Here is a 9,065-nt window from a genome sequence, read left to right as displayed (position 1 = left end):
TTTTGTCTACAATTTTGGATAATTAGTATCTAACTGAACTAGATGGTAACAACATTCAAAAGTAACCTGGCCAAGAACAAACATCGGGCACGGTTGGGTTATGTTAAGTAACCAACCCTCCAGAGGTGGCAATTCATCCATCGCCTCAGTAGAAATTGGAAGGTGCAACAGACTGGCCTGGTCAGGGGTTCCCTAAAAATTTGACAGAAACTTTTTCATCCAAGGAAAGGAAACGAGCCTAAACAATGCCGAAGTGGCCGAGAAGATCCCTCAATCAACTAGGCATCAAACAGCAATCGGACCGAGTCGCCTGTATATGACTTTGCGGCGACCTACGTTGTTGGTAAACAGTCTCCCGGGAGTCACTGCGACCACCTTTTCTGAGGGGGCACCCCTTCTCCCGATTGAAGAGCTTGCCTTGTACTAATCAGTAAGCTTCAAATATCGCTCCACCAGGACTACAACAAACTTGAATAGCACTGACCGGCCAAATAATATCATAACTAACGCAAGAATTGTCGGTGAGTGCCTCGGGGTTAGTAATGATGTCTTCGTCACTGATCGGCTGGCCCGTCAGTGGTACCTATCAAGAGGACTAGAGAAATAGGGATATTAATGACTGTCCACTGCCTAGGTATAAAAAGTACTCCACACAACATGACACAAACTACACAGGTAATACACAAGAAGCATGTATAAACATTGCATTTTCATATGACATCACATACACAAAGACATGTATATCTTGTACAATCCAATACAATTCTATTCGCATATATAACTGATATGTCATCTAACATTGACTTAAACTAAAGCTACCAAAATTTAGAAACTCTTGGGAATGATATCCTCTTGGGAGCACTACCGAAGAGAATAGTATCGAGTCTGTCAACTCTTGGGAATGATATCCATTCTTCGATAAGCACTCAAGAGTCCAAATATGGCTCTCATCTTACATTCGAGGAAAGGCAATGACTTTATATTAAACATGTAATACAGATATTTTTTATAAGGATGTAGTGTGTAATAAGGAATTGCAAGTTAACACGTCGACAACTTACGAATGGTGCATCATGGATGAGAGTACTATAGGCTCAATCATTGTGATTGATGGAGAATTTTAATATGCTCCCTCTGACCCCTTCTTTTTACATGTGAGGTAAGAAGGTAAGAGCTAATCATACCACTAATTAATATGCTCAACGGCTCAGATCTATTATATACTCTTACTTCTCATGTGAAAAGAGGAGGTGAGAGGGAGCATGTTAAAACTGCTCATGATTGTAAGCCTCCCATCATTTGTGGAACCCTGATGCAATCTTCTTTTGTGCAGCTCAACTAAAATGACTCATCGTCTATCTACTTGACCTTGCTCATCATCCATAGACGAACTATGTGCATGTTGTATCAGATTCCGTGCCAATCTTATTTAGTGCAATGCAACTAAAATGGGTATCTGAATCGAAATAATACTTGTTATCTATCTTAAACAGGGTCAAGATCAGAACTAAAGACAAGTATGTTGGTAGTCTTGATCAATGGAGTGAGTCCATGATCATCTATAAGGCTCTACTAAAATTCTGAGGACCATGTTTATCTTGGTAATCACACTAAAATGGCCGTATGCATCCCTGGTTGGTGTAGAGGCCGGGAAGTGAAAATCTCTCCCATTTTAAGGACACATTCCCTACTTTGTATAGATAAAAACATACATTAGCATAACAATTAGGACACGACGACCCGGGATCGAGGCATGAGACCGCCCGACGACCGGTCGCCGGCTGGTCGATCTTCGCCGCCCGCCTCTATCGCGGACAAGACTTGTATCTCCATCGGTGCGTCTTCAGGGGAGTCTGCGGCGGGGGATCCGACCTCTTCTCCCATTCGCGCGGCGGCGCCATTAGAGGGAGGGGCAGATCTAGAGATGGCGGCGACAGCAGATCTCCGTGCCAAGTCAGATGGCGAGATCGGGACAGAGAAGTCATAACGGAGGCAGTGGCAGGCCCTTTTTGCTCTTGAGGCTGATCCTGATAATTGGATCACGGGGCGTCTCCGATTCACTCCATCATCTAGATGGATGGTTTTGTTGGATCTGGAGAATGACATCAAGGCTGGGGATTACCTCCCGGACGGAGAACAGATCGAGGTATGATTTCGTTTCTCGTTAGATGACTATGTTGTCGTTGTTGGTCAATGTGTGCAGGTTGATCAGATCACGGCGGTGGAATTGGTTGATCTAACGAACACGATGAACATCACAAGCTGGGATCGACCGGGAGGGCGATTCTGGGTTCTAATCGACAGCGATGATGAAGGTGAGGGATTGATCGGACAGGCCGAGCAGTTGCCAGTGTTTACGTCGGGACCGGAGAGATCACCGGAATCTCAACGTCCAAGGGAGCGGCCTCGATCAAAAGCTCCGGTGTTGAAGAAAATTGTTAAACCTTGGATTGGCCCACTTCCTAAGGTATCTCGGGAACCTGTTACATTGTCAGATTTTATTCCGGAGTCTTGGACATTAGTCACTAGGAAAAAGAAAGGCAAGAAAGGGAAGTTATTGAGGCCGACGCCGCAGCGATCGCCGATGGTGACCTCGGTGTGCGTGATTCGAGCGGCCAGGAAGGCGCGTTTGAATTCGCTCCTCGGTCTCGATGTGGACGATGCACCGACAGCGGTCGTGGGCTCTCTGGAAGTGGGGCATACGGCCCAGCCAGAGGCCCAAGCCGAGTCGGCCGTTCTGCCTTCGTGCATGCATGTAGCGTCGAGGCCCGGGCCGATTCACGTCGTTTCGGCTAGGGTTTCTCGATCGCCTGGGTTTCCTTCACTCGGGCCGAGCAGGGCGACTAGGATCTTCGTCCCCGGCACGATGGCCGGCCGCAGAGCTCCTCCTCCTGCCGCTGGGGCTGGCCGTGGTGCCGCTCCTCCTCCCGCCGCTGGGGCTGGCCGTGGTGCTCCTCCTCCTCCCGCGAGGCAGCCGCCGCCCGCCAAGCCTGCCGCAATGATCGCAGCGGCGACTGGACGTGGCACTCCTTCAGCGAGGCAGCCTCCTGCACCACAACTCGCGGTCGGTCGAGGCGTCCTGGGTGCCGCCGCAGTGGTCGGAACCGGTCGTGGCACCCCGCCTGTCGTGGCTGGTGGTACAGGCCGTGGCTCCACTGTTGGACACACCGGCCTGCCGGCTAGGGCGAATGCGCGTCTGCGGGAGGAACCGCAGCAGCAACCAGCAGCCAAGGCACCGGCACTAGGAAGGGATCGCAGTGCGCAAGGGCGTGGTGGCTACAGTGGGTACTGTCGTGGTTCTAAGTCTGATGGTAGAATAGGGGGTAGGTATGGAGAGGCAAGATCTTAGCTATGGAGTAGTTGTGCACACAAGTGTTTTACGAGTTCATGCCCTTCTCGGAAGAAGTAACAGCCCTACGTCTCGGAGCTCGGAGGCGGTCGACTGGATTATATGTGTGAGGGTTACACGGGTGCGAACCCTTCTGCCAGTGGAGGGGGTGGCTTATATAGAGGATGCCAAGACCCCAGCCAACCCACGTAGCGGAGGGTTTAAAGTACATTAAGGCCTGGCGTTACTGGTAATGCCCTACATAAAGTGTAATCATGACCATAAAGACTACTTAATTACAGACCGTTTGGATACAGAGTAGATCTTGAACTCCTGGTGGTCGAGTGAGTCTTCATGGTCGAGTGTCTTTAGGTTCGTCGAGCGTCCTCTAGTCCGTCGAGTGGAGTACCTCTTGGTCGACTGGAAGACGGCTTCTTCTAAAAGATGTCCTCGGGGAGGGAACCTTGGACAGGTCCATGACCCTACCCTAGGTACATGACTTCATCATTAGCCCCCGAATGGATCGAGGTTTGAGTGAGGAAGGAGTTGGCAATCTTTCCGACCTGCTTTCTGGTGTTGTAAAGGTGTTTTGCTCTGGATCAATGACTTTCAAGTGAGGATGTCAACTTTCTTTCAGTCGCCTTGATCTATTCTTTACATCTATCGAGTGAACTTTACGGACTTGGAGATTTTCGAGCGACGGATCGCAGGAGATCTTCCGTCTGACAAGTTATCCTGCGGTTAGCGGATTTAGTGGGATCTGAATTTTGGGAAGCGCGCGAAGCGGAGAAGACCGCGGTACTCGGATGGGATAAGGCAGGGACGCCTCAATTCCTGCGCCGTCTTTTTCGCCACGTATCGCTTGTGTGACTGTTTCGGGATTTGACAGGATTGCCTGGGCCTACCTGTCAGCCACTCGGAAGTGACTCCATATAAGGAACCGGGCGGAGGTTTTTTGAATAGTGCCTCCTCATTTTCCCCTCCCTCGTCTCCAGATTCATCCGCTGCGCTCGCCAACTGCCCAGCGCCGCTGCTCCGTTCCAGCCTCGTCGGTGACAATGGTGAAGGAGAAAACGGCGGCTTTGGAGCGGGCGAAGAAGGCGACGGCGCAGGCGAAGGGGAGAGCGACCAGTCGGGGTGGATCCTCGTCGCGGTCCCGCCTGCCACAAGGTTGGATCTAAGGGGATTGGATCCGTTCGACCATCACCTAGAAGGATCTCGATGACCTGGCCAACGAGGGGCTGATCGAGCATGGAGCAGCGAGGCTTCCGGGGACGGAGTGGCAGCCGCAGCCTCAGGTGGGTGAGTGTGTCCTCCTAGCGACTAATGTCAATCGTGGGTTTTCTTTGCCGCCGCATCTCTTCTTTCGGGGGTTTCTGAACTTCTTCGGGGCTCAGCTCCATCACTTCACACCCAATTCTATTGCCGATCTCGCCGCTTTCGTGTCTCTGTGCAAAAACTTCTTGGGTTATCGGCCGCATTGGGGCCTTTTCAAACACATATTCACTTGCCGCTCTCAGACGGTCAAGAAGGCCAATCCGAATGACAAGAGAACCCAAGTAATAGAGATGTGTGGGGGTCTTGGGGTCCAGATGAGGAGTACGAGTGCCTTTCCAGCTATGACCCTTCGCGAGTCAGTTAGAGGGTGGCAGTCGACCTGGTTCTACTGCCAAGACCGGTCGACGCCAGGGCAGTCGACTGGGCTCCCTCCCTTCACCATGAGTCGAGTGACAAGCCATCTTCTTTGAAAGTGATTCCGGAGGAGAGGGCTCAGGTTAAAATGCTGATGGAGCGGGTAGTCCAACTCATTCGCGATGGCGTGACTGGCATGGATCTTCTGGAGGTTTTCCTTCGACGGCGTATCCAGCCACTCCAGTACCGGGGTCACCCGATGTGGTTGTACTCTGGTACTGAAGACACCACTCGGGTCCACCCAGAAGAAGTCGACGATGTCACACTGGAGAGGTGGATGACTGCCATTACGGGGAACAAGGACAACCCTCATGGAGCCAGGAGAATCCCTCCACTCGACCAATCTTATGAGACAGATAAGGTATGACCACTTATCTCCGATTGTAATCATGCTTCGTCCATTCTGTTTTGATATAGGTCAGTCGATCGACTTTTGTCTTGTTTGTTATCTTTCAGGCCACCACTGAGTTGTATTCGATGCCCAACGGGGCGCAAGCACAGACCGAGGAGGCGGAAGGGAGCGGAGGCGAAAGTCAAGAGGAGTGGGAGTCGGTCGGTGATGAGGATGATGAGGATGCAGACTCCGATGAGGAGGAGGAAGAAGAGGAGGAGGAAGTTTTGCCTCCCCGTTCTGAAAGAAGGTCCAAGCTCGCCCACAACCCTGCGGTCGAACGCGGCAAGGGAGTCATGCCTGCTGGGCAATCGATGAGACGCCCTCGGACGACTTCACCGGCGCCGACTGAGAAGGCGTCAAAGCAACCCCGAGCGGCCCCGACAAAGCCAGCGAAGGCCCTACCGAAGATGAGGATGGAGATCCCGACTGTTTCTGGGTAACAGCATAACTCATGTTTTTTCCTTTTATCATGGATATATTCTTTGTCGACTCGATCGATGATCGACTGATTTTTGAAATCGCAGTGCTGCTACTTCTGAAACTTCAGCCAGGCATGAGGATCAAGAAATGGAAGATGCTGCTACTTCTCATCCTGGTATGATCTGCGCAGTTTTGCTTTCGGTCGATTGGATCTTTATTTTTGACTTTGAACCTTTTCTGCAGCTCCACCTAGCGTTATCATCGATCTCCCTGACGATGACGATGAAGCGCCGCTGAGGCAAAGGAGGAGCAGGAAGTCGAATGCTGGCAAGACTGCTCAGGTTGCGTCAGCACCTGAACCATTGGTTTCGGAGGGGAGCAATGTTGCTCGGGCTACTGTGTCTTTTGTGGATCCGTTGACAAGTGCCCGTCCTCCGTCGTCGAGTGCTGATCCCCCTTCTCTCTTCTCCACATACCACGTCCCGGAGGACCAGGCAGGCGCTGCCAAGGAAGCCATACGCCAAGCGGGGATCATGATGGAGCAGGTGAAGGCAATCCGAGTCGCCAGCCAAGCAGCTTACGACGCGAGTTCAGCTCTTCAGATCAATGTCCAGGTTAGTTGAACACCGACTGAAAATCTTAGTGTTTGTCATCCACCCACTAGGTGTGTCAATTGGAATGTCTGTATTAGTGAGGGCATGCTGAGTGCACCCACTGGGTGTAGTCCCCGAGACTATGGTGGACTGCTTGCAGTCGACTGTAGTCTTTAAGCCTTGAACTTTCTCATTTTTACTTGTTTCACTCAAACTGGTCGAGTGGAATCATGGAACCGGTGGGGGCACGCTGAGTGCACCCACTGGGTGTAGTCCCTGAGACCGTGGTCGACTGCTGGCAGTCGGCTATGGTATGAATAATTCTTTATTTCTTTTGTGTGTGTCTAACTGCTGACAGTTAGCTGTTTCCGGTCGACTGATCGACTTTGAGTCTAGCTGATAGAACTAGTGGGGGCACGCTGAGTGCACCCACTGGGTGTAGTCCCCGAGACTACAGTTGAATGTTTAGATTCAGCTGTAGTCTTAGAAACACTAATTTTTTTTCTTTAGTCACTCGGGGAACATAGTCCAGTGCTCCGAGTGAACTTGAGTCGGTAACTGCTATTCAGTCCACTCGGCGAGGAAATCTGCTATTGCTTGGGACTTGATAGCTTTCTTTGCCTCAAATCTGATATCTAGGGGAAGAAATTCAATCGTCCATTTTGCCACTCGACCAATTGCGTCTCTGTTGTGTTGAATCTCTGATAAGGGGGCGTCGGTGACGACTGTGATGATATGGTCAGAGAAGTAGTGAGCAACTTTTTTCGTGGTCATATAAATCCCATATACATGCTTCTGATAATGAGGATATCGTTGCTTGGATGGGGTCAGGACTTCGGAAATGTAATATACTGGGCGCTGAACTTTGAAGGCTTTCCCTTCTTCTTCCCGCTCGACCGTAAGTACAGTACTGACGACTTGTCCTGTGGCTGCAATGTAAAGCAGCAAAGGCTCTTTGCTGATCGGGGCAGGAAGCACCGGCTGGGTGGAAAGCAGGGTTTTTAACTCTGCAAACGCTGCGTCAGCTTCAGGAGTCCACTCGAACTTGTCTGACTTCTTCATCAGTCGGTAAAGAGGCAATGCCTTCTCACCGAGACGAGAGATGAATCGACTTAAAGCGGCCAAGCAACCAGTAAGCTTCTGAACATCGTGCACACGCATAGGTGATTTCATTTGGAGTATAGTGCCTACTTTCCCTGGGTTTGCACGGATTCCTTGTTCAGAAACGAGAAAACCGAGTAACTTTCCACCAGGAACTCCGAATGTGCACTTGGATGGGTTAAGCTTGATATCGTACCTCCTAAGGTTGGCAAATGTTTCAGCAAGGTCAGTCAGCAGGTCGGAACCTTTCTGTGACTTGACCACTATGTCATCCATGTACGCTTCCACATTCCGACTGATTTGAGTGAGCAAACACTTCTGAATCATCCTCATGAACGTGGCTCCGGCATTCTTGAGGCCGAATGGCATGGTGACATAACAGAAGCATCCGAATGGGGTGATGAAAGCTGTTTTGATCTCGTCGGGTCCAAACAGACGGATCTGATGGTACCCGGAATAAGCATCCAAGAAAGACAGCCGCTCACATCCCGCAGTCGAGTCGACTATTTGGTCGATGTGGGGAAGAGGAAAATGATCCTTCGGGCAGGCCCGATTGATATGCTTAAAATTGATGCACATGCGAAGCAAATTGTCCTTTTTGGGGACCATGACGACATTGGAGAGCCACTCGGAGTGGTAAATCTCTCGGATAAACTCCGATGCTAGGAGCCGAGCCACTTCTTCGCCAATAGCCTTCCTTTTCTGGACGGCGGACCGTCGCAGATGTTCCTTCACAGGTTTTGCCTTCGAATCGACTCGCAGACGATGCTCAGCCAGTCCCCTGGGTACACCCGGCATGTCAGAAGGTTTCCATGCAAAGATGTCCCAGTTCTCACGGAGGAACTGGATGAGCGCTTCTTCCTATTTGGGGTCGAGTGTTGTGGAGATATGAGTCGGAGCAGCGTTGGGGTCGGTCGGGTGGATGTGAACTGGTTTTGTCTCACCGGACGACTGGAATGCTGATTCCGTAGCAGGTCTTTTGGCTCACAACAAATCACTCGGGTCCGCATTCCTCTGCTGTTCCTGCCACTCTTCTGCCACCATCTGAGCATCGGCGATCTTTGAGCCTTTCTGGAAGCACTCTTCCGCCTTCTTGCGGTTACCGTGATAGTGATCACGCCTTTAGGGCCAGGCATCTTTAGTTTGAGGTACACGTAACATGGTCGGGCCATAAAACGTGCATAAGCTGGCCTGCCCAAAGTAGCATGGTAGGCACTCTGGAAATCCACAACCTCAAATGTCAGCTTTTCTTTGCGGAAATTCTTTGAATCACCAAAATGCACATCAAGAGCAATCTGGCCGAGTGACGCGGCCTTCTTGCCAGGGATGACTCCATAGAAACTCAAGTTGCTTGTGCTCAGTCTGGACATCGGAATGCCCATCCCTTTCAGCGTCTCAGCGTACAGTATATTCAAACTGCTACCGCCATCCATCAGCACTTTGGTCAGTCGAGTGCCCTCGACGACTGGGTCGACCACCAACGCTTGCCTCCCAGGGGTGGCTATGTGCGTCGGGTGATCAGATTGGTCGAATGTAA

This window comes from Triticum aestivum, chromosome 2B (assembly GCF_018294505.1).
Source record: "Triticum aestivum cultivar Chinese Spring chromosome 2B, IWGSC CS RefSeq v2.1, whole genome shotgun sequence".
NCBI classification, from domain to species: domain Eukaryota; kingdom Viridiplantae; phylum Streptophyta; class Magnoliopsida; order Poales; family Poaceae; genus Triticum; species Triticum aestivum.
Note: the sequence above shows the minus strand (reverse complement) of the source record.